Raw genomic sequence first — 25,798 nt, 5'->3', positions numbered from 1 at the left:
GTTACTTCTTAACAATATATGTTTATCACTCAACAATATACCTTGATCATTTAACAATATACCTTGGGGATATCTTCATTTTAGTATACAGGCAACATTCTTATTCTTTTTTTATAGTTCGATAGCATTTTATAGATATTCCAAAATCTATAAAGTAATTAGTCCCCTATTGATGGACATTTATGTATGTCAGTCTCTTGTCATTACAAACAATACCACTGTGAGTAAACTTGCATAAATCCAAATTAGTGAAAGAATAATTGTATCAGTGAATAATTTATCAGGGATAGAATTGTTGGGTCAAAAAACACAAGCTTGTGTAATTTCAATAAATCTTACCAAATTGACTTTTTCATGGGATCACATAAATTTACACTTTCCCTAGTGATCTATGTGGGTACCCATTTCTTCCCTGTGTTAATAACATTGTGTATTACCTAAATTTTGGGTTTTTGCTAATCTGAACATGACAGATGGTATCACATTTAATTATATGAGTCACATTTAGCATCTTTTCCTATGTTTAAGAGCTACTATATTTCTTTTCTTTAATATTTTTTAATGGAATATTTTTCTAGGTGCTCTTTATAGATAAGGAAAAAGGAGAACACTTGGTGATTGAGTTGAAAAATTTTTCCCCATGTTATCTTTAAATTATTTTTTCAGATCTTAAAAATGTATGGTTAAATTATATCAATTTTTTGATGATTTCTGAAGTTTGAGCCCTAAACTTCCTTCCTTTCTTGAAAGTTGGAATAAAAACAAAGTTGGAAAAAAAAAAAAAAAAAAAAAAACAAACAAACAAACAAAAAAAACAAAACAAAACAAAAAAAACCAAAAAAAAAACAAAAAACAAAGTTGGAATAAATTGTATGATTTCTCCTTGTATTTTTATTATTATTTCATTTTAAAATATAAATTAATATAAATTAGTGTTTTTTTTTGGTAATTATCCTGCTGTATGATTTAAAGTATGAATTTGACTTTTTTTTTTTTTTTTTGGTCTAAGTGGCTATGAAATTGTTCCAACCCCATTTTCCCACAGACTTGATGTGTTATTTTCAATTTCTATTGGGATCTATTTCTGGGCTTTCTTTTCTAATTCCATTGATCTGCCTATTTATGTATGTTTTCCACTATTTTAATTATTGAGGTTTTATAATACATTTGAATATCTGGTAGAGCATATCTCATCCATTGCTCTTTCTGAGGCTTTTCTGACTCTTCTTTATTTTTCTATCCTTATTATCAATTGTTTACTTCCACAGAAATCTTTTTTAAAAAATTAGAAACATAATAACATTGTTAAAATAGCTTAGGGATAATGACATAATGTGGATTTTGGAATTTTACATAAGAGCATATTACATATTTCTACTTGTCCAAGGCTTCTCCTGTGTTCTCTAGTAGTATTTAAAATTTTTTCTTCATGAATGTTTTACACATTTATACTTAAATGTCTTTCTTGGATGTTTATGTATTTTGTGGCTGTAGGAAATCAAGGTTTTTTTCATATTTGATTCTGACTATATAAATGATATTGATCTCTGTATATTAATTTTATGCCTTGCTAACTTACTGAATTCTTTTATACTCTGTCTCAGTATCTGAAAATAATGATAGTTTTATCTCTTGTTCAATTTTTATAGCTTATTTTACTTGCAGCAAAACAGCAGATAATAGCAGTATCCTTCCCCCCTCCCCCGCCCCCCTTCATTTAATTAGGAAATCTGGTGCTTCTCTGTTAAGGATAAAGAATTTAGGCTGACATAGATTATATTATCATGTTGAAAACAAATAATCTATACTTTCATTACTGAATTCTAAAATAACACTTATGATACTGAATGAAATTGCACTAATTTACAATATCATAGTCAGAAAGTTAAAAGTCTTTTCATTGTGAAACAGTGTATACCATCTTACTGGCTAAGTATTTGACGTCCTTTAGTAAAATTCTGTGGTTTCCTTCACATATGACTCACCATCTTGTGGAAGGGACAGAGAAAAAGCAACTACTTACAATTCTGTGCTTTATGTATAGCATTTTTAAACTTATCACTAAAAGTCCGATTATTTGTCTTATTATCCAGTGTTTATATTTAAGTCTCCATTTTACTTGAGATCTAACCAGCTTTTGAATTCCTTCTAAATCCTAAATTCCCTCCTCCTTAAAACATTTTCTTTTTCTTTGATCTAATAATACCTCACTACAGGTTTTCCTCTAATATCTCTCACTATTCATTTGCATGAGTTTATTCCTAGCTCCTTTATATTTGTTTGCACTATTGCAAATAGGAATTTTCCTCACTTTTCCATTGTACTTTTCCAATTGGTTCTCGTAGATAGGAACTGAAAGAATTGTCATCCTCATGAAATTTTTTTTCTATTGGTCTTTTGATTGTTTTTTCAGTTTTTCAGTTGCAGTCTTTACAAGAACAATGTTAAATAATGGTTGAATAAATAAGCACATTTTTCTTGTTTCTTACTTAAAAGAGAATAAATAGTGTTTTACAAGCAAGTATAATGATGATGATTATTGGTCTTACCGGTTATTCTTCTCTTTCTGTTTTGTTTAAAAATACAATTTTGGGGATGCTGGGGTGGCTCAGCAGTTGAGCATCTGCCTTCAGCCTAGGGTGTGATCCTGGAGACCTGGGATAGAGTCTCATGTCGGGCTCCCTGCATGGAGCCTGCTTTCTTCCTCTGCCTGTGTCTGTGCCTCTGTGTGTGTGTGTGTGTGTGTGTGTGTCTCATGAATAAATAAATAAAATCTTTAAAACAAATTTAAAAAATAAAAATATATAATTTGGTTAATAATGGGAACTATTTCTAGACTTTCTAACATTGAAGATAATCATATCTTTTCTGATAGTGACAAAAACATATATTTTTTTCTTACTGGTTATGTTAAATAGATACATTCTTTTAGTAAATGCATTCCACAATAAATTTGACTAAATTATGGTGAATTAATGTTTTAATGTATGGCTGAATTTTATTTACAAATATATGATTTAAGAGTTTAAAATCCATAATATTTTTTAAGTTTTTATTTAAATTCCCGTTAGTTAACATTAAGTGTAATATTAGCTTTAGGTGTTCAATATAGTGATTCAAGACCTCTATACATCACTCAGTGCTCATCACAAGTACACTCCTTAATCCCCATCACCTATTTCACCCATCCCCCACCCCCTCCTCTCTGGTAACCATCAGTTTGTGCTCTATATATTTAAGAGTTCTTGGTTTGCCTTTCTTTCTCTTTTTTTCCCTCCCTTTGCTCATTTGTGTTGTTTTTTAAATTCCACATGTGAGTGAAATCATATGGTATTTATCTTTCTCTTGCTGAACTTAAAATCCATAATATTTTAAGCTTGCTTATGGTTTGCATTTTTGTGCTAAATAATTAGTTGTGATATTTGTTTTTCCACAAATACTTATTAAGCACTCACTTTGCTGTAGTCATTATGCTGGGTGCCAGGAGTACAAGGATCACAAAATCAACGTGACACCTGAACTTCTGGATCTCTCAGTGTAAGGTACAATTGGAACCACGATGTATTTTACAAAGAAGAGTTAATAATACTCTGGGGACAAAATAGGAGAATCTGAACTAGTTTGGAATTTCCAAATGCTCAGGAAGACTTTTCTGAGGAACTGACGATTACAGGAGCTGAAAATGAAGTAGCAGTGAATGTGTGAAAAGGATTGGGGAATCTGGAAGAGCCTTTTCAGTACCACCGATTCTGGAGCAAGTGATACTAGAATTCACAGAACAGGGAGAGGAGAGTGCATATGTGCTGCAAGGGGCAAGCCCTTGCAACTCTTTTAGGGGCTTCTTTTGGTATTTACTTCTGTATCTCTAAACTATGTGCTTCATGATATATCATTGTCTGCTGACTTTGTCCTCTTGAAAATAAGTACTATAATTTTCTCTACTCCTCTACCAATTACGTGCATAGATACTATCCCCAGTTCTCCCAAAGTGGTCATGTCATACCACTGACCAGATGTGTTTTTTCATTTTTTACGTATTTGACTCTGTGAAATGAATTCACAGAAGAACTATGTGGCACAATAAGATTACATTTTTTCCCTATAAAAATTTTCTCCCCAAAGTTAATAATCACCCTCATTTGTTTCTATGTAGTATGTTCCCCAGATCTCTTCCAGTTGCTTACATCACCTCTTGATGCCTTCAAATACAACAGTATTTTATTAATTCTATCTTCTTCCAGACTTCTGAACCTCCTGACCTGCTTTAGTCAGAGCTGGCTGTTTCTGAGACTACTACAAGGCTGTCATCTGGGAATCTCCCTTTACCATCATCATCCTTTCTCTTTGCCTCTTTCTTGTGTGTTTGTTCTTTTGTTTTCTAAGTCCTATGCCTGCCTCTTTCTTGATTTCTTCTCAGTTTCTTCCTAGAAAAGTGGCATGGAAGATAAGATTTGGGAGGTTTTTTATATCTGAAAGTATTTTCTAACCATTCTGGCATTTTTGTATTAGTTTAGGGATAGAATTCTAGGTTGGAAATAATTATCACTAAGGAATCTTAAAGGTAGTATCACATTGTGGTTAAGCTTCTTATGTTGTTTACATTCTGATTTGTTAGCCTTTGTAATGGTACTTATTTGATTTTTCTTCAATGTTCCCTAAATTTTAAAGTTGCATGAAACTGCACCTTTAGTGTGAGTTTATTTTTTGCCATTGTGTTGAATACTCAGTGGATCATTTCAAAATGAAGATTATGATCCTACTTCTGTAAAATTTCTTTGACGGTTCTTTTCCTGATTTTCTCTTCCTACAACTCTGATTTACATGTTGGAACTCTCGGACTGAACTTGTTTTTTAAAAACTCTTTTCTCTTCTTTTCTTCATTTTTAAATTTTTGTTCTGCTTCCCAGGATGGTGTATTAATTTTATCTTCCAATTATTATATTAAGGGTTTTAAAAAAATTTTTGCTAACATATTTATGATTTCCAAAGTCTTTTTTTCTCAAATATTCATTTATTAAGGCACTTCATTCTTGTTTCATAGATGCAGTATTTTAGAAATTCACATGATCTGGTTTTCTACATTTTTCCTCTCCTCTTTGTTTGTTTCCTTATTTATTTTGGCCTCCATTTCTCCTGTTAGAATATTTCCTCAGACATTCTCCTTGCCTATTTGCATATATTAGAGAAGAACACAAAGAAGCTGATTAACATTTTCTATGCAAGGGTGGGTTTTGCAGACTGGGAACTTCTTCGCAGGCCTGGCCTTTCTCACCAGTGTCTGAAAAAAATTGGCTCTACAGAATGTTATATAAGTTTTCATTTGTCCCAAGGGAGTTATTTAGCTAGTATCATTCTAGATTCAGAGAAGATAATTTAATTCTTTGTATACAATGGAAGCTCTAGATCATTAGAGTTTACTTCTCCCACAGAACTTAGTTTGAGAAGGATTATTTTGCCTCCAGTATGTCTTTAGAACTTTTTTTCCCCTCAGGCTCATCAGATCCCCCCAGAAAAGAACCTTTTAATCAGCTATCTGTAGAGTATAAAATGCCAATATTCTGGGAGCTCAGTGGAGAAATCAAGCTAGGTGTGTCAAGATGTCACTGAGTAAAGATTTACTGAAGCCCCTGTTTACAGTAATTCTGTTTGCCCCATGGCCTGAGAATGGATGGCATCATCTACATGATGGATGAAATTGGGACAAACAGGATTGGTTAAAAGTACAATTAAAAATGAAATTAGGCTGGGTGCCTAGCTGGCTAAGTGGGTAGAACTTCTGACTCTTGATCTCAGTATCATGGGTTTGAGATGCACATTGGGTGGAGATTACTTAAAAAAAAAAAAGAAAACAAATTAGGCCTTTATATCCCCTCTTTGATTCCAGGTAGAGGGGTCTCTCTTATTTATCTTTTTTGCAACAGACTGAGGGTTTTCTCTGGTGATGGTAACAGAATCCTGGCCTGTGAGCCACCAGCAGCGTTGTGGCTGAGAGTTCAGCACTTTCTGTAAACGGGGGCCTCAGTGAATCTTCAGGAGGTTCTGTAGTGCAACTCACACTCACCATAGTACCTGCATAGGATTCATTTGTTTGTATTTTGGTAAGTCATTTACCACTCATCTTCTGCTTTTAAACTTCTCAAATTTTCTTTCTGTCATCTCTTCCTCTAGTATCTTTATTCTCGCAATTTTGAGACTAAAGAAAACGGAAAATATCTTTTACTGTTATTTCAGGAGGTTCAGAAAAGAGCAAAAGAAAATGCACATGCTTAATTCACTACCTATGAACAGAAGCCTAATTATTTTGTCTTTAAATTACATTTTAATTACCCATAAAGATAAGATTGTCCCATTCATCACTGTTTCAAGAAAAAACTTATTTGCTTCTGTTTATTCCATCCTGATGAACTTCAAAGTAATTTAAAAAAATCTATGGAGACGTTATTTGCATGTACACTAAATATTTATAAATATTTATTGGGAAGAATTTTTACAATATCATGGCTTGATATTTAGGAAAATAAACCTCTGTCCTCCACTTTGTATACCTCCTTTTAAGATTTCTTAGCAAAGATTTTTTTTAATTTATTTTTTTTTAAGATTTTTTATTTATTCATAGAGATACAGAGAGAGAGAACAGCAGAGACCCAGGCAGAGGGAGAAGCAGGCTCCACGCAGGGAGCCCGATGTAGGACTTGATTCTGGGTCTCCAGGACCACTCCCTGGACTGAAGGTGGCGCTAAACCCCTGAGCTACCCGGGCTGCCCTCTTAGCAAAGATTTTAGAGCTATTTATGTTTCTTGTGTTTCTTGTTAACATGGTTACAGGTTAGTTTAAATAATTTGATTGGCTTTTTAAAAAACAGTATTATATTCCTGTTAGACTTTCTGAGATTTTGTAGTATATAAATTTTAATTAGTGAATATTTATTTTGTAAGTAGACAGCTTAGCACAATCTTTTTTATTTTAATAGATTTTTGCAGTTATTTAAGTGCCAAAGGCAGACAAATATTACCTATAAATAATAATAATTTACTCTCTTTACAATAACCATTCTTATTTTGAAGCTCCAAACCAATCTTATTGGTTTGTATCCTTTCTTTCCTTCTATTTGCTTTTTATAGATGTATTTAGTGTTATTTTTCTTTTTTTTTTAAATTTTTATTTATTTATAATAGTCACATAGAGAGAGAGAGAGGCAGAGACACAGGCAGAGGGAGAAGCAGGCTCCATGCACCGGGAGCCCGACGTGGGATTCGATCCCGGGTTTCCAGGATCGCGCCCTGGGCCAAAGGCAGGCGCCAAACCGCTGCGCCACCCAGGGATCCCATAGCTGTTATTTTTCTACTGTCTTACAATATAAATTTATTTTAATAGTTTTTGTTGAATAATGTATTCAATAATTTTATATTTATGTGGAACATTGTTTAACAAATATTTCTGTAAATAATGTTATCATTTTCATATTTTTATAAATTATTTATAATTATTTTCATTTACTTTTTGAGCTAATATTTCATAGGAACATAGGTTTTTAAAAAATAATGTAGCTTTCTACTGTGAACTTTCATTTTTACAGTTTAAAGTACTTTTTTATTTGAATATAGTTGACATACAGTTACATTAACAGCATAGTGATTCAACTTCTCTATATGCTATGCTATGCTCACCATGGTGTAGTTACCATCATTATTATATTTTTAAATTATTCTGTATGATGGCTGTCTCAAACTGATAGTCTATGGCTTCATTCCACCAATAGACATGTTTTATTTAGAAATTTTGATATATCTGGAAGTCTTTTAAAATGCAGTGTAACTAGGTAAATGTGGAATTGGTTATAGCTAGAAATTTAGCACCTTTGTTTTAGACCTCACCAATTTCACTCTCTTTATGTTAATAACTGACCTTTTAATTTCTAGGATAGGAAATACGGTTCTGTTTGTGATTATCTTGTATTTGTACTTATAATTATCTCATATTTAGGGGAAAGAAGAAACTCCAAACTTTTTCATGAACAATCAAAGAATAATCTTCAAATTTGTTTATAAGCAGTTTGAGAAAAGGCAAAATACTACAAAACTAGTGACCCTGATAATGTTTTAGTATGTCAAAGTTTTGTCCAATTAAATGAAGCAAAAGAATTTGAGCTAAAACATTTTCTAGACCCTATTTCTAATTAGCAAGCTATAAAAGTAAGTATGTCAATATAAAATATATCTCTACTGTAGATGTAACAAATATAGAGGGAATGGTGGAGTTGCCATGATTTTTTTGCAAAGGACCATATGGTAAATATTTTCAGGTTTGCCAGTCATACTGTTTCTGTTGCAACTCAACTATGCCACTGTGATGTGAAAGAAGCCATAGGCAAAACAGAAATGAATAAGCATAGTTGTGTTCCAACAAAACTTTTTCTTTGCAAAAACATGTGATAGACTTGATTTGGCCTGTGGACCATAGTTTGCCAATGTCTGGCACAGAGGAATTTGTCAGGTCCCACTTTATACAGAAAAAAGTTGAGGAAAATTTTTAAAAAATGACATGTAACCTGGTCATGGGGTTACATAATGGCATGGCCCCTCAGCTGCTTATTTCTGCCCAAGTAACTGAGGATGGAGAAATCAGTCAAGACATGGTCTTTAGTATTGTATATGTATTCAACCTTCTCCCCCTACTGTATCCAGCTCCTTCTGTCTCCTTCAAAGGCAGCTTATCTTTTAAAATGCAGTCTTTTAAAATGCAGTGTAACTAGGTAAATGCAGAATTGGTTATAACTAGAAATTTAGCATCTTTGTTTTAGACCTCACCAATTTCACTCTCTTTATGCCAATAATTGACCTTTTAAGGTCAATTAAGGTTAAATTTTAACCTTTTAACCGTACTTATTTACTAGCAGTACTCATTTTATATCATGGCCATCCTGAGCTTGTCCATCTGCAACCACCAGTTTATCTGTTAATTCTCATCCCTTGTGCTATTCCCTTTTAAATCCATCAATCATTGTCAGACACTGTATGAGGGGAGGGCTTCTACAAAGCCATCTTACTGATGCCACCTTACTTGAGAACAAGATGCAGAACCCACTCTACTCTAGGAAACTATCAGAACAAACCCCACCATGGTCTCTGTGTATTTAACTTAGGCACTGTGAGATTGCTGATGTTTCACAGTTGCCTGTTATCAACGGAACTCCTTCCTACCTTTGTGCTGCTGTGATCCATGCATTCCTCTTGTACTACCCAAATCTTTCCACTATGTTCCCAAAATTGTGGTGAGATGATCAGCAGTGAGCAGTGTATTCTCAGCTTCCTTCTTGAACATCTCTTCTGCCCTCTAGTTTTTACTGAATTTAACTGTCCCATGAAGACCCTACTTTCTTAACATGAATAATAAGCAAAGTCTACAGCTATTTTGAGGCCAACATCACTATAATTCACCATCTTGCTTTTCTCTTATTTCTGTCACCTGATTTTCTCTCCATCATTCACTGAAGACAATCCATTCTCTTTAATCATTCAAGATATCTTTTATGCACATCTCTGACTTCAAGTAGCTTTTAGGGTAACAGAAACACTTGAACATGGGACTTATTAGACCTGGCAAGTACCAATATCTCCATTAAAAAAAGTGCAAAAAGTAATGCTCCACCTCTCTATTTTTCTCAAGTTATCTCAGTAAAGCTTTTCCAGTTTAGTTTATTCTCCTGGTCCATAATATGACTGCAAAATGTTTTATATGCTGTGGTTACATAGTGTTTATATTCTAAGCTTACATATTCCAAATACAGAGCATATATGTGTGTGTGTGTGGGTATATGCATACATATATGAATGGATATAAAATGCGTGTGTATATAAATCACCTATTTGTATATTAAGTATTTGCTTTCTCTAAATCTTCCATTGGATATTAAAACTTTTTGAGAACAGGGGCTATGATATCTATGAGAACTTGTTTCCAGATTTCTTCTTTTCTTAGAGCTCCAACAGGTAATAAGCAGGAACTTTTGTTGAAGAGCTTCCAGTCTTTGGTTATAAAATCACAGAATTATTTTGAAGCATTTTCATCCTTTCTTTCCAAGTGTTCAAGTAATAAGAAAGACAGCAGTATCTTTTATTCCAGAACAAATATAAAGATATTTAAGATCATGTTACTGTATAGTCAAAGGATTACTATGGAGACTAAAGAATACTTTCAAGCTGAAATAACAACTTTGAATTAAGGAAAAAAATACTTAAGCACTTGTCCTAGATAAGAGCCAGTATGAGTTGCCTAAGCACTGACTATGTGCTTTTCAGAATGCTATTTTGCAAAGTCATCCCATAGTCGGATTTCTAAACATAGACCTTGTAAATCAGAGGAAAAATCCAGAAGATATTTTTGTTCACTGAGGTCAGATGAAAATTTCCACTCTTTAATATTTTGTCCCTCTAAACAATGTTAGCTGCCCTTAGTCTTAAACTTTGAGGAGCAGGAGAGGAGGTTTAGTTAAGAAATTCTAATGGAATATTTATAGGAGTATTAAATAATCAAATTATCATTATTTAGCTTGACATTTGGTCTTTCCCATCTTACATCTCTGATTATACTCCCCTAAATACTTTTTTTTTTCACATTATCAGAAATTCCTTGTAATGCCAAAATCAGAAAAAGCCTAAGGTCTTCCCTGGGAATATAGCTGCAGAATAGCTGAGGTCAGAGAGTAGTTAACTGCTATAGTCAGCTATGGAATTTTAGATATGAACAAAAGAATGGAATGTGGCATTAAAAATACATAAAGATACAGTTTTAAAACTTATACCATGAGTATAAGTCAGTGTCCTGACTGAGGAGTCAGTCTCCTATAGTCCAAGTTGCCCCCGTGTGAGCCACTGAAGGACAATACAATTAGTTGCTATTGTGGAGCAGAAAGAAAAATACTCATAGATACTTCTAGCTGCAGGCGTGCTCTCATCTGGGCACACTACTAGAAATATATTAATAAATATAATTTCATGCAGCCATGGTGATTCTTAGCAATACACATGTAGTGAAAACTTTGCTTAAGCATTTACTTAAGTAGTCAAGAAAAGAATAGAATCAACACTGACTAAATATAGAATTGTAGGTTTAGGAGATAAGTGGAACAGTAAACCAACAAGGTTTCATTCTATACAGAGTCTTGTGGAGGGACACTGAATCCCAACGGAATGACCTCCTACATTGTATTGTACAGACATAATTAGGAAATATTCTTACTACTACAGAACACTTACCAAGTAAATGTGTGTTTAAAAACTATAATCATATTAGAGTGTTTCTTATAATTTCATAGCATTATTCCTCTGTGTCATTTAATTCTTTTTTTTTTTTTAATTTTTTTTTGTGTGTGTCATGTAATTCTAATGACTACTGCTTAAAAGAAAGTTTGCATTTGGATGAAAAACCATGAATGAAATAATCATTTGAGATTTAATAAACTAAATTTCTATTTTTCAGAAAAGGATACATTCATGCCCTTGTGTACTCAGTGTATACAGAGACTTAGATCTATTTTTAGTTTACATCAGCAAATATAGTCTATGTTTTGGAGTATTATTTGTGTAATTCAGTGTAAGAAACATACCATACTGAACTCTCCTTTGGGAAACAATTTAGAATCAGTGAGTATGTCATTTGAAAAGAGACATCTTCATTTCTAAAGTAAAAAACAAACAAACAAAAACTCTAAACAATGAACAACAACAAACTACAGATTTCCAGGAAAAGTGGTCTGAGACAAAAAAGATACCTGTGTTTGAAAACACAACCAGCACTGATTTCGAAACAAAATAATTTCTTTTTTCATCCCCTATCTGCAACTTCTTTGCTATATGACCTTGGTTACTAATTTTTTGGTGGAGGAAGGCTTTGTTTTCTGTGAAATTAGGGTGTAATACTTAAATTTTCATGGTAAATGATATAGCAATTCTTTTATGGTTTGTTTTCATTGCATGAATATCAAGATAGAACAGGAAATGATCAATGAGTAATGTATTAGGCGTCAGATGTCTTTATGGATAGGCTCAATTTTAGGTTCAACTTGGTTTTATATACTTAAATAATCAGGAGCATTTACACATCATATTTGGTCTCATCTGTTAGAACAGTCTTTCTACACTCCATTGAAAAACCAGTGCTTCTCTGTATTAGCTAAATATACTGTCTTATAAACAGATCACTCTGATTAATTTGACAGAAAGCTGATCAGCTTTCCTTTGAAGACTATATAGAACAGCATAAATAAGATAGTGCAACAAGTATAACAGATGAATATACATTCATTCATATCTCAGACTTCATTTATATCATGTTACCTTCAACTTGTCAAGAATATGCATAGTTTGTATGTGGAAGATTAATAAACAGTCAAATGTAGATGATTGTAGTTTAAAATGTGGTATTGTTTAACCGAAAAATAACAAAGTAGAAAAAAAATTGCTGGAACAGCTGGCTCAAAGGGAAGGATGCAGTTTTTCCTTTAGGATGTTTGCAAAGGGTGTAAGTATGACACCTCAGAAAATTCTGTCTAGTAAAGTAATAATACACTCAGTCTGCTCAAAATCAGTCTGAAAATTAATAATCTAAATCTGATCTTCAAGAGACTGGATGATTCATGTGCTTCTCAATTGTACTAGCAATAAGAAACATATCTCTTACATTGTATTTATTCATCATAAACATGCACAAAACAAAATACCAGTGCTTATTCCCATCCATAAAACTCAACTGAGAAACATATTTGGATTTATTTATTTCCTTTTTATATTTTCTTTTTTGGTAAACATGTTAGAACTTCTTGAGGCTAGAATAAGATAAACAGTAACAATATTCCTTAATTTACTCAAATGTCATTCTAATATTTTTATTTTGTTTTACTAATACATATGAAAACATGTTAGTAAAAAATTTAATTCCCCAATATACTTTCAAACAAACATGTAATTTTAATAGTTTTAGCTCACATTTTATACTTTTAGCACACATGTCAAAAATGCAAAGAAACATAAGTGATTAGTTTAATCTATTGTAAAATGAACACGTATGTAACCACTATCCTGGTTAGGAAATTGAATATTGCCGGTACTCCAGAGACCAGCTCCTCATATGCCTCCTTCTCAATCTTATCTATTGCTTTTCCCTAATGTTAATCACCTCCTGACTCTTATGAAAATCATTTCCTTGCTTTTTCCTATTTATCACCTCCTCTTTGCAAAAGTTTCTACACTGACCTTTAATTTTGCCCCATTTGTGTAGTGTTTATAAATGGAATTATATGCATTATTTGGTGTCTATTGTCATTTAGTATGACATTTATATGATTATACCATGCGCATGGCTGGGGTTTATCCATTCTCCATTGTATGAATACATAAAAAAATTAATTGCATATTCTATTGTTGATGATTATTTGGGTTGTTTCTATTTCGTGAATGTTATAAATAATCCTGTTGTGAACATTAGTATATATAGTTCCTAGTATTCTGCTTCATAAATATCTAGAAGTGGACTGACTTGGTTTGAGGGTATGCGTTCAAATAATGCCAAATTGTTTCCTAAACAGGTTGTTCTATCATCAATATATGAGTTTCTGTAGCTTCAATACTTGAAAGTACTTGGTAGTATTGATCTTTTTCTTTTTAACTATTCGGTGGGCAGTGGTTGTTTCTCATTGTAGTTTTAATATGCATTTTTCTTATTTCTGCTGAAATGTCAAGTTTACTCGATTTTTAGTATCTCTTATATGAAGTGCCTATTCAAGTCTCTCTCTTGTCTTTTAGTACTCGGAATTCCATCCTTAAACTATTTTTTTATTGATTTTTAATTTATAAAATCTGGTTACAAGTTCCTTGTCAGTTTCAGGGTTATAAATTTCTACTAATATTCTTCTAATGTGCCTTTTTGCTCTCCCAATGTTGTGTGTTTATTTCTGTTTGTTTGTTTATCAGCTTTATTGAAGTATCATTACAAATAAAAATTGTATAGGGGACCTGGGTGGCTTACTCAGCTAAGCGTCCGACTCTTAACCATGAGATGGAGCTCCAGGTCAGGCTCTAGGCTCAGCAAGGGGTCTGCTTGGGATTCTCTCTCTCTCTCTCTCTCTCTTTCTCCCCTCTGCCTCTCCCCATGCTCTTATTCTGTCACTTTTTTTCTCTCTCTCAAATAAATAGATCTTTGAAAAAAATGGTATAAATGTAAGGTATTCAATGTGATGATTTGATATACTAATACATTGGGAAATGTTTTTAAAAGTTCTTACTTTTAAAGCAGTTAAAGTGATAAACGTTTTACTTGTATTGTTACTGTATTATGTGTAGTTTAAGAAATCTTCCTCTGACATAAAGATATTTGCTTACAATGTCCTCTAAAAGCATTATCATCTTATGTCTCATATCTAGTTATGCCGATGTGCCTGAAAGTTATTTTTGTGTCAGTGATGTGGGGGTCCAAATTATTTATCTTCATTTATCTTCATATGGATGTCCAAATGTCCAAGCATGATATTTTGAATACTTTGTTCTCTCTCTACCACTCTGTTACGCTGTCTTTGCATTAACTCCTGTATCCTTATATGTGTGACCTATCCTTAAGTACACAGGCATACTTAATTAGCTTTATAAATCATCGTATGTGACAGAGGGAGTATTCCCCTTTATGTTCTTAAAGAGAATCAGTGTTTACCTTAATGCATATATTTTCATGTAAACTTCAGAATCAATATGCTAAGTTCTAGGGAAAAAAGTCAAAGAAAATAAAAAGAAAAAAAGTAAAATTTGTCCATATTTCAGATGAGATTGTTTTTACATCTTTATATAACACTGAGACTTCCAATTCATAAATATGGTATATGTCACTATTTATTTGTGTTCTTCAATTTTTGTCAAAAAAAGTTTTCTTCTGGGATCCCTAGGTGGCACAGCGGTTTAGCGCCTGCCTTTGGCCCAGGGCGTGATCCTGGAGACCTGGGATCGAATCCCACATCGGGCTCCCGGTGCATGGAGCCTGCTTCTCCCTCTGCCTATGTCTCTGCCTCTCTCTCTTTCTCACTGTGTGCCTATCATAAATAAATATTTAAAAAAAAGTTTTCTTCTGGTAAAGTTATGATCTATTTTCTGGTACTTTATTCTTTGATTCACAATTTATTTATTAGAAAAATATTTCCTAAACTTTTAATTTTTATCTTTGTTGTTGGAATGTAGAAAAACAGTGATTTTCTTTTTATTATAATCTTGTATCTAGGAAATGTGTTAATTCTTACAATTATTCTGTTAAAGTCTTTAAACAAGGAAGGCATTATCTGAAATGCCTCTAATGCTTTGGTAACCTTCATAAACAAGCCAAAACCTAAGCCAGAGTTGATGCCCTGGAATTCAGGAAAATGAAACTTAAGAACAACCAATCACAAACAGCCAACTAGGCTTTCTCAAATATGGCAAATTCTTAGGCTGTAACCAATTAAATAACTTCTATGTTTTGCTTTCATGCCTTCCCAAAAAAATCCTTTCCCTTAGCTCCTGTGGATGAAGTGTTCCTAACTACTTTTGGGTTGATGCTGTCAGGTTCCAATCCATGTTTGTGCAAATAATATGTTCAAAATTTTAACGTTCCTCGGTTTATCTTTCAACAGGTCAAATTATTAGCGTTGTTTTTCATAATCCATATGTGGATTCTCTTGAGTTTTCTAATATATGTAACAGAAGTTTTATATTTTCCTTTTCAGACTTCACACTTTTTTGTTATAGCATTAATTGACTAAGTAAAATAGTAAAAAAAAAAAAAAAAAGAATAGAAATGGTGATTCAGTTCTTAGTCCCAATCTTGTGATAAGAACTTAAAGATTTACTCTCTTAGCAACTTTCAAATACACAATACGGTATTATAAACTATAATTCATATGATGTCCTTTATACCCCTATGAATTATTTATTTTATAACTGGAGGTTTGTACCTTTGACTCCCTTTACCCATTTCATCCACTCCCTGCCTCTGATAACCACCAGTCTATTATCTGTATAGATGAGATTGGGTTTTTTCTTTGTTTTTAAGATTCACATGTTAGTAGATCATATGGTATATGTCTTGCCCTAACTTATTTCACTTAGGATAATGTACTCAAGGTTCATCCATTTTGTCACAAATGGCAATATTACCTTTTTTTATGGCTGAATAAATTCCATTATATTCACAATATATATGATATATATCCATCAATGGGTACTTAAGTTGTTTACATATCTTGGCTATTGTAAACAACACTGCAGTGAACACTGGGGTTCATATATCTTTTCAGTTTGATGTTTTCATTTTCTTTGGATAAATATCCAGAAATGGAGTTCCTGGATCATATAGTAGCTATATTTTTAAGTTTTTTTAGGAACCCTTATACTGTTTTCCATAGTGGCTGCACAAATTTGCATTCCCACCAACTATGTACAAGTGTTCTCTTTCTCCATATCTTCCTCAACACTTTGTTATGTTGTTATGTTGCCTTTTGGTTATAGCCATTCTAACAGGTGTGAGTTGACATCTTATTGTGGCTTTAATTTGCATTTCCCTGATGATTAGTGATGTTGAGCATCTTTTCTGGTGGCCATCTGTATATATTATTTACTTGTATATTATTGTAATGCAAATCCCTAGAACTTTCTCATCTTTTTTTTAAAATTTTTTTTAAGATTTTATTTATTTGTTCATGAGAGAGAGAGAGAGAGAGAGAGGCAGAGACACAGGCAGAGGGAGAAACAGGCTCCATGCGGGGAGCCTGATATGGGACTTGATCCTGGGACTCCAGGATCACGCCCTGGGCCAAAGGCAGGCACTAGACCGCTGAGCCACACAGGCATCCCCAGAACTTTCTCATCTTGAAGGACTGATATTTATATACCCGTTGAGTAGCAACTCCTCATTTGCTTAATCTTCATCACCTGGCAACCATCATTCTCCTTTTTGCTTCTATGAGTTTGGACACTTTAAATGACTCAAATAAGTGGAATTATAGTCTTTGGACTTCTGTGATTGGCTCATTTCACTTAGCATAATGTCCTTGACATGTCATAGCATATGACAGTATTATGTTCTTTTTTATGGCTCAAAAATATTTCATTGTATGTATATATCACTTTTATAAATATATTCATTTCTCTATGGACACTTAGATTGTTTCCATAACTTGACTATTATAGTGTTTCAGTGAACATGGGAAGTGCAGATAAAGGTTTGAGATTCTGATTTCAGTTATTTTGAGTATAGACCCAGAACTGGGACTGATGGATCATATAGTAATTCTATTTTTAAATTTCTTGAGGAAACTCCAAGCTGTTTTCTGTAGCAGTTGCACATTTTTACATTCCCACCAACAGTCCAGAAGGATTCCAACTTTCCATATTCTCACCAATACTTGCTTTTTTAAAAAAATATAAACAACCCTAACTTGTATGTAGTGATATATCTTTGAGATTTTGATTCACATTTTCCTCATCATTAGTGATGTTGAACATCTTTTCAGATACCTGCTGGCCATTTGTGTGTCTTTAGAGAAATATCTATTCAAGCCTTTTTCCCATTTTTAAATTGAGCCATTTGTTTATGTGATTTGAGTTGTAGGAATTCCTTATATATTTTAGAAATTAATCCCTTATCAGATATATAGGTTGCAAATACTTTATCCTATTCTGTAGGTGGCCTTTCACTGTGTTAATTTTTTCTCTTGCTATGTAAAACTCTTTTTGTTAATGTAGTCCTACTTCCCTGTGTTTGTTTTTGTTGCCTGTGTTTTTGGTGTCACATCTAGGAAATCATTGCCAAGATCAATGATGAAGGTGTTTCCCTATATTTTCTTTTAGGAGTGTGGTAGTTTCAAGTATCACATTGAGGTTTTCATCCATTTCATTCTATTACATGTGAGTGATCCAGTTTTCTAAGACTATTTGTTGAAAATATTATCATTTTTTCATTGTGTAGTGTTGGCATTTTTATTGAAGATAATCTGATCACATATGTATAGGTTTGTTTTTAGGCTCTATATTCTATTCCATTGGTCTTATTCAGTCTTTCTGTCAATACCATACAGTTTGATTACTATAGCTTTGTAATATATCTCAAATTCAGGAAGTGTGATGCCTCCTGCCTTGTTCCTCTTTCCCAAGATCGTTTTGGGTATTTGAGCTCTTATGGTTCCATATGAATTTTAGGACTTTTTAATAAAATTTCTGCAATAAATGCCATTGGGATTTTGACAGGGATTGCATGGAATCTATAGATCACTTTGGGTAGTAGGGATATTTTAACAATATAAAAATCTTCCAATTCATGAACACTGGATGCTTTCTCATTTTTTGTGTCTAATTTCTTTCATTTTTTACTTTGCTTTCAGATTGTTCATTGTTAGTGTATAGAAATGCAACTGATTTCTGTGCATTGGCTTTGTATTTTGCTACTTTGCTGAATTCATCCATTAGTCCTTACCATTTGTGTATGTGTATGTGTGCTTGTGGGCATGTGTTTGTTTTATGGTTTTCTACACATAAAATCACATTATCTGTGATAATTTTATTCTTTCCAATTCGGATGACTTTTATCTTTTCTTCTTGCTTTATAATGCGAGGATAAACTTCAATATGATGTTGAATAGCAGTAGTGAGAGTGGGTATCCTTGCCTTGTTCTTATGCTTAGCAGAAAATCAGTTTTTCACTATGAGTATGTTGTCATTGACTTTTCATGTAAGCCTTTATTATGTTGAGTTAATTTCCCTGTATTCCTAGTTTGTTTAGTGTTTTTATCAAAAAGTATATTCAGCTTGTCAAATGTTCTTTTTGCTTCTACTGAGGTGACATAAAATTTTAATTCTTTGTTCTGTTGATATTGTATCACATTTATTGATTTGAAAATGAACCATCTTTGGTATGCCTGGGTGGCTCAGCGGTTAAGCATCTGTCTTTGGCTCAGGGCGTGATCCTGGAGTCCCAAGATCAAGTCTCACATTGGGCTCCCTGCATGGAGTCTGCTTCTCTCTCTGCCTCTCTCTCTCTGTCTCGCATGAATAAATAAATAAAATCTTAAAAAAAGAAAGAAAGAAAGAAAGAAAGAAAGAAAGAAAGAAAGAAAGAAAGAAAGAAAGAAAGAAAATGAACCATCCTTGCATCCTTGGAATGAATCCCACTTTCTCATGGTAAATGATCCTTTTAATGTGCTATTGCATTTGGTTTCCTAGGGTTTGTTTAGAATTTCTTTACCTATATATATCAGGAACACTGCCTGTAGTTGTCTCTTTTGTAGTGTCCTTATCCAGCTTTGATATATGGGTAGGGTTGGCATTTAAAATGAATTTTTGGACTATTCACTCCTCTTCATTTTTTTTGAAGAGCTTGAGAAGGATTGGTATGAATTTTTCTTTACGTATTTGGTAGAATATAGCAGTGAAGCCATGTGGCCCTGGGCTTTTCTGTGTTGGGAGGTTTTTGATTACTGATTCAATCTCCTTATTCATTATTGATCTGTTCAGATTTTCTATTTCTTCATGATTCAGTATTTGTAAGTTGTATGTTTCGAAGAATTTATATTAGGTTATCTAATTTGTTGACATATACTTGTTCATAGTAGTCTTCATAATTCTTTTCCCTCCTATGGCATTAATTATAATCTCTTCTCTGTTACTTCTGGTACTAGTTATTTAAGTACTCTCTTTTTTTCTTAGTCTACCTAAGCATTTTCAGTTTGGTTGATCTAAAGAAATGAACTTCTAGTTTAGTTTTTATTGTTTTCCTACTCTCCATCACATTTATTTTTGCTGCCATCTTAATTACTTCCTTCATTCCTTTAACTTTGGGTTTAGTTTAGATTGTTTTTTGTTTCTTTGTTTTAGTTCCTGAGGTATAAACTTAGGTTATTTGAGATCCTTTTTTCTTTTTTTAATGTAGGCATTTACCACTATGAACTCTTCCCTTAGTACTGTCTTTGTCACATTCTGTAAATTTTGGTATGTTTTGTTTTCATTTTTATTTGTTTCACTATATTTTCTAATTCCCCTTTTGTTTTCTTCTTTGATCCATTGGTTGTTTAGGAGTATGTTGTTTCATTTCACCATATTCCTGTATGTTTCAGTTCATTCTACAATGGATTTCTAATTTTATTCCCTTGTGGTCAGAAAAGATAATTGGCGTGATTTCAGTATTCTTAAATGCATTGTCTTTTTTTTTCAATGTTTTTACAAATGTACATTTTATTAATTATAACAGCAAATAGTAGTAGTACATACCTGGGCACATTATGGAAACCACTTATTAGAGTTTTCATAATTTCACAAACTATTGTGACAATTTATATCCAAAATACATTAAAAGTATCCTATAAGTCAATGATAAACTAACAAACTAATATTTTAATGGTAAAAGCTTTCATAATGTTGTAAATAAGATTGAATATGACCTTGAGCAAGAAATAACTAGAACACTGAACAAAGTATGTGAGAGATCTGCTTTCAGGCACCAGACAGAAGTAGCACAGGGTGGGATGCCTAGGTGGCTCAGCGGTAGAGCATCTGCCTTGGGCTCAGGGTGCAATCCCAGGGTCCAGGATCAAGTCCCATATCAGGCTTCTTGCAGGGAGCCTGTTTCTCCCTTTGCTTCTCCCTTTGCCTGTATCTCTACCTCTTTCTCTGTGTCTCTCATGAATAAACAAATGAAATATTTAAAAAGAGAAGTAGCACAGGGCTATGATTCCTGAAAAAATGTAAACAAAATGAATCCCACTATCATCCTGGTTTCTGCCTGAAAGGAATGTCTGGACTCCAGGTGTAAGATAGGGAACCTGAAAGAGAGCAATAGACTCTCTCATGTGAGCATACTGGGAATAGATTTTTCAGAGGCTGAGATGGCTCTAAGATAAAAGACTAGAGTCCATCCACATGGAAATGATACTAATTTTTGGAACAATATTCTATTTAAAAATAAGTAAGTTTAATTTAAAAAGTTGAATTTTACCATAAAAGTGCCTTAAATAAATGTTTGCCTGAAGTCAATTCAGTAAATCAAAGCTGAGAACCTAGAATATCAAAATATGTAATTCAGATCAATTGTCTCAAGTAAAAATGCAGAAAATATTGAAGACAAACCTTAAAACATTTGAAAGCTAAAAATAAAGATATGGCTCACTAGATTAATCTGAACTAAAACTAAAATACATAGATGTTAAGTTTGTCCTTGAGAGCTCATGTCTTGGCACTTCACAGATTCTGAATAAGGACCTCAGAGTGTAAGCAGAACTTTTTTTTCTTCAATTTTTTATTTAAATTCTAGTTAGTTAACATCTAGTGTATTATTTGTTTCAAAAGTAGAATTTAGTGATTCATCACTTACATATAACACCCAGTGCTCAACATAACAAGTGTCCTCCTTAATACCCATCAGTGTGATCTATCCTGGAGACTATCTCATGGATTGAGAAGAATGTGTATTTTACAGCTGTTAGGTAGACTATCTGTACATGTCTGTTAGGTTCATTTGGTCTATAATATTATTCAAATTTTGTTTTCTATTGACCTTTTTTCTGGTTGTTCTTTCCATTAAATGACACTGAGGTATTAAAATCTCCTATCAGTATTTTGTTGCTCTCTATTTCTCCCTTCAGATCTGTCCATGTTTGCTCCATATATTTGGGATCTCTGAATATATACATTCCTGAAAATCATTTTTTTAAAGTCTACCTTTTATTAAATATTAATACAGCTACCCTAGCTTTCTTTTGATTAATATTTTTATATATGTTTTATTTTCCAATGTTTACATATGTCTCACATAAACAGAATGTAACTTTACTTCCAAAATATACTACTTGGAAATTTGTCTCTTTCCAATTACTTTCAGGGTAATCACTAATATTTGCCATGTTATTGAAATCTGTTTGCCCTGACTCTTTTAAGATCAATTTTTAATATGTTTCTCCTTTCTTTTAGAATGATTCTGTATTTATTAATAACTTGCTTTTCTTTGGTATTTGTAAGTCATACACTATCTTATTATTATTTTAGTGTTAACCTCCTTGGTTAATTAAACCACCTGGGTGGCTCAGTTGTTGAGCATATGCCTTTGGCTCAGGATGTGATCCCGGGATCCAGGACTGAGTCCCATATCAGGCTTCCTGTGTGAAGCCTGCTTCTCCCTCTGCCTGTCTCTCTCTCTCTGTCTCTGTGTCTCTCATGAATAAATAAAATATTTAAAAAATAAAATAAAATCTTAGAATGTTTTAGTTCCACTTACTACATTTCTGATTTTTTAAAAAAGATTTTATTTATTCATGAGAGATACAGAGAGGGGCAGAGACATAAGCAGAAGGAGAAGCAGACTCCCTAGAGGGAGCCATTGTGGGATTTGATCCCAGAACCCTGGGATCACAACCTGAGCCAAAGGTTTCAGCCACTGAACCACCCAGGTGCCCTGCTTTTATGATTTTTAAATAATTTTTACTACTATTTATGAGTACATTGCTATTTTCCTATTATAAATATTATTATTGATATTTTATCTGGTCAAAATTTGTATTGCTCAAACCTTTACTAGTTTTATTTCTATTCATTTCTTCCTGCATCTTCAACCTACCAATAAACCATACCAATATGGTTTATTCTGGATGAAGAATATCCTTTATTATATTTATTCAGTGCATGTCTGTTAGATAATATATTTTTCTGGGCTTTGGATAAAAAAATGTCTCTATTTCAGCAGTATGGTATTTTATTTTGGTAATTATTTTCTCTCAGCACTGGGAATATGTCATTCCACTGTCTGGCTTCCATTTTTATATAGAAGTCACTTACAAGTTCTTATAGTCTGTAATTTTTTTCTAGTAACATTTACTATTTTGTCTTTTTCTTTAGGTTTTTGTACTTTTACTATGATATGTGAAGGTACGGATTTCTTGAATCTATAGGTGAATTGTGCAGAATAGCTTGTTAAATCTGTAAATTAGCGTCTTTTATTAGTTTTGAAGTATTCTTAGTCACATCTCTTCAGTTTTGTCCTATTTTCTCTCTCCTCTCTTTCTGGTATGCTAATTTCATGTGTGCTATATATTTTCACCATGTATTTCATTTCTTTTGTCCCATCATTTACTTCTCTGTGCCTTTTTTTCTACTTACTTTCTCCTGACCTTATGTTCTAGTTTTGCAAGTATCTCACTAATTTTTTAACTTGCTGTGACACCCCCTCCCTGAGTCCCTAATTTCTGGTACCATATTTTACATTTCTATAATTTCTTTTTTGGGGTATTTTAAAAGTGTGCTCTGGGACAGCCTGGGTGGCTCAGCGGTTTAGTGCTGCCTTCAGCCCAGGTCGTGATCCTGGGGTCTCGGGATCGAGTCCCATGTCAGGCTCCCCCCGCATGGAGCCTGCTTCTCCCTCTGTCTGTCTCTGCCTCTCTCTCTCTCTCTCTCTCTCTCTCTCTTTCTCTGTCTCTCATGAATAAATAAATAAAATCTTTAAAAAAAAAAGTATGCTCTGTTTCCAGTTCTCTGTGTTGATATTCTATCTTGATCTTTATCTCTTTATGTGGTAATCACCTTTTCTTTGAAGTCAGTATCAGATAATTTCAGTTTCTAGGGCCATTATAACTATTGTTAGTTCTTTGGTTAATTTTAGTTCATGTGACTTTTTATATTTATTTCTCTTGTACTTTTTGATTTTATACTTTATGTTTGGAGAAATCAGAAATATTGTGAGGGCAAGAATAATATTTTCTTCTTTTCTTCTGAGGTCACTAACAATGTGGTATCATTGTAATCCAATTTCAAGAATTAAATGTTTTAGAAATTTGGATTTGAAGTTTAGCTATCATTTGTGCAAACACTGTTGTATATTCAGTTCACCCTTATATCTTACATGCAGTCCTTTTTCATTCTAACTCCAAATAGAAGGTGGACTGCTAAAAACACCATTCTTCATGTGCCCTCTGCTCCAACTTTTGTAGCTTCAATCCATGAGACTATAAAAAAATGCTGCCTAGCCATTCAGGTGCCTTTTCTATATCAATAACTCAATGTGTCAGCCTCATTTATTGGCCTGTTATTTCTTCACAACAGTCTTAGTTCTTTGATAACTTCTGGCAGATTCCACATATACTCTAGACTTTCTAATTTTCTTTTGCAGTAGTTTGGTCAGATTTATCTAAGTCTTTTATTATTTGAGGTCAATGTCCTATATATCTAATAATTATTTTTGGTTATTTCTGTGTTCAAGTTCTCTGTTGGAGAAGCTGCATAATGTTATAGTTAGGATTATGGCTTTTGAATCTTGACTGCTCCAATTCTACCCAGCCTCTTATTAGTTCTTTCAAATTTGGGTCGTAACCTCAACTCCTTGTGCCTACATTTCTTCATCTATAAAGAAGACACAAAGCTGTATTTCATTTGTTAAATATCAACTAACAATATGTATAAAGCATTAAAAAACAATTCCTGGTAGCTATATTTCTTTTACTGACTGGTACTAAACCTGCCTGAGATAGATAGATAGATAGATAGATAGATAGATAGATAGATAGATAATAGACCAGTGGTTCCTCCTTTTCATTATACATGATGCTAGACTTAGATGGAGCATTTTAGTTCAATGGCCCCCAAATATTTCTTAAGCTTTATCAGAATAATGTAAAAGGTTTTGTGAAAATAAGTCTTAGGAGCAGCTTATCCAGGACAGTCAGATATATTAAATCTGAAATAGTTTCCAGAAATTGAGCTGTAATAAGTCTTGTCTTCAATTCCACTACATCACTCCCACATCTTACTTACTTTGTATTAATACTATCTTAAAGTTTAGATACTAATTATTTTAAAAAGCTGAATGAATACACTTCTTTTTTCATTTGTAGAGGATACTGTATGGTCATTTTCATGCTATCATAGTTTAGTTTTTTAAACCTCTATTCTTAAAATACTTTTCACTTCAGAAGTAAAGTGTGGAAAAATTTATTCTATTCATGGTCCTACATTTAACATTGTAATGCTAAAAAGGCCTTGAGTGAAATATTTACTCTTTTCTATGTTTAAAAATTTAAAAATCCACCAGTGAAGCATTTGAGCAATTTTGCATTTTATAGACTGCATTCTCACCTAACACATTTCAAACATAAAAGCATCAAAGCTATGGTGTATATGTTAAGAAAACATTTATACATTTGCTTGTTTACTTTTTGGCTTAATTTCTCCTTACTTTTTTAAAGGTTGACTGCAGTTCTTTAAATCAGGTTTAAGGAAATGGTAAAAGGACAAAAATAAACTTATGAATTTGATTTACATTGTATGTCAATCCCGTTAGGCACCAATTAAAGTCTCATAAGGCGCTTTGGCAAGAATATAATGGTTTTCTGCTGACACTAAGAATGTACTTAAGGAGAGGGGAGACTGTCCCCTTTGACTGCCCCAAACAGTATTTGTCCCTCAGTATTCAGTATTTTCATATCAGGTAGTGCTTATCCTTCAGGGCACTCACCAGGGTTGGAATTAACTATTTGCATACCTGTGGTTTTACCTAAAATACATTACGGTTTAAGAGAACAGGAGTATAGTCATATTTGATCACCACTTCTACTCAGGCTTAGATAAGTGTCAGGCCTATCGTATGTTTCAATAAATAGTAACACAATTTTATTTTTAAAGCAAGTGTTTGGTTCAATAAATGCAACTGCTCTTCAATATCAGAAAAGATATATTTGGGTGAAAAATTGTTGCTAACTGGAGTGTAGTTAAATGATTATACATTGCGGATGTTTTTACTTCCCTGAATATATTTC

This window comes from Vulpes lagopus, chromosome 1 (genome assembly GCF_018345385.1).
Source record: "Vulpes lagopus strain Blue_001 chromosome 1, ASM1834538v1, whole genome shotgun sequence".
Classification (NCBI taxonomy): Eukaryota; Metazoa; Chordata; class Mammalia; order Carnivora; family Canidae; genus Vulpes; species Vulpes lagopus.
Note: the sequence above shows the minus strand (reverse complement) of the source record.